Here is a 1,693-nt window from a genome sequence, read left to right as displayed (position 1 = left end):
TTAAAAGGAAAAAACCCATTAAATATTAGAAAAAATTTTGATTGGTAGCAGTACCTTTTGAAACTGTGTGAGTGTTTCAGCCATTATAATTATTTTTTACTAGCATGATGCCAAGCAATGGAAACAGGAGGCATATTACCATTTTGTGCTGGCACAGATGTTCCAAATGATCACGACCTCTCCTCTATTCTCCATTTGTACATAGTCAGCATTAGTCAGGAAATTATTTTCTGTAGGTGAGAAGTAAACAGAGTTAATTTTTTTATCTGCTTAAGAGAGAGGAGTTTCCCATTTGCAGAGAACTGTCTGCAATTCCCTGTGTAGGAGGGGCTACAGAGTTGTATAATCTCAAGGCAAAGCTACTGAGTGCTTAGAGTGAATTTCACAGTGCACAAGGTAGGTGACTTTTTTTTTTTTTTTGACTTGCATGGAATTGTTGTACATGAAACTCTATGAGTGAATGGCTTTTATAAATTAAAAGTATGTACTTTCTTTACTAACATAGTTATGTGCACCGAGGGTTAAATCATTAATCTGCTGCTTTTGAGGTGTACAGAATTAAGAAAAAGAAAAGTAGATCTCAGAAGTGGGGAGTGTTTTTCTGTCGSCTCTTTCTGCCTACTGTAGAGAAGCTGATAAGGGGAATACGGTGGGGTTTTGGCCACTTTCCTTTTGCTGCTGTTAATGTTTTAGCTTTGTTGTTGACAGRGTGTCAGTCACTGTGAGTCTGGTGTAAACTGGGCRCAGTCTGTGTGTTTGCAGCTGATGTGCATGCATGGTTCTGRGGGGGGTGGGTGATGGTCTGCCTRGAAACTGTAGTTGTTTGAAGGTCCTGCCTAGAAACTGTTGTTGCTTTGTTCCCTAAACGGCCAGTTTTGAATTATGAGGCAGACACGGTTAAGGGGATGAAAGGGTTTTACCTCGGTATTTTAATAGGATCCCAGKTGCACAGCTCRSCAGCTRGAAAATGCCAAAGRTGCAYSCCGTGTATAACATGYATACAAAWTTTATAGACCTCAYAAATTAGCATATCTAGCTAGAATTCCCCATAAGAAACTTAACAAATGACATAATGTCCCCGTGTTCTAAACAGTCATCCCCGGGATGAGGCTATAACCCAGTTTACACAGTGTGTGTCAGAGAGAAGGCTTCAACCAAGGTTGGATGCTCAAGTTTGAGAGCACATGCAGYACACGGACCCCCTACTGAAGATGTTTGCTATTTTTGCCTAGCAGGACCATAAAACTAAGCTAGAATAGCAGGCAACARGAATTACAAACATGTAGGCTGAGGGTACAAGGAATACATAAATGGCCCAAAGAATGTCTAAAAGGGTATACCAATTATTTAAAAGAACATATAAATATAAAATGCAAAAATATAAGACATCAGTGTGAAATGTCAGCAGRGTTGGAATCAGACCAAGCAAGTATTGCCYTGTGKCTGTGCCTGTGRTAAAGGCAAATCTGATGTTACCAGAGGCAAAATCAATTTCCAYGTCYTTGCAGGCTTGTCTAAAGAAGTTACAGAAGCAGGGACTGTTGCAAAAGAGCTGGAATGCTCACAAAGGGGAAAAAAATCCTTCCTGRCCAGTTATAAKGGATCATAATGGCTGCTRGASAAAGCACAGCAATTGTTGGGTTTATAGCATGTGTCTGATTAAACAGTAAACTGTATTCTGAGATGATGCCAA

At 39.9% G+C, this 1,693-nt stretch overlaps 1 protein-coding gene across 1 annotated transcript in view; it reads left to right on the top strand.

The window, feature by feature from the left end:
- LOC130579253 (glutathione S-transferase-like) overlaps window positions 1-1,693 on the top strand; it is a gene marked incomplete at its 5' end in the record, with an annotated part of 9,574 nt that overhangs the window by 2,751 nt on the left and 5,130 nt on the right. The gene's annotated exons all lie outside the window — the stretch shown is intronic.

Source organism: Malurus melanocephalus, unplaced genomic scaffold (genome assembly GCF_030028575.1).
Source record: "Malurus melanocephalus ecotype Western Australia unplaced genomic scaffold, MMel_1.1 scaffold_263, whole genome shotgun sequence".
Taxonomy (NCBI): domain Eukaryota; kingdom Metazoa; phylum Chordata; class Aves; order Passeriformes; family Maluridae; genus Malurus; species Malurus melanocephalus.
This window is presented reverse-complemented; position numbering and strand designations above follow the sequence as displayed.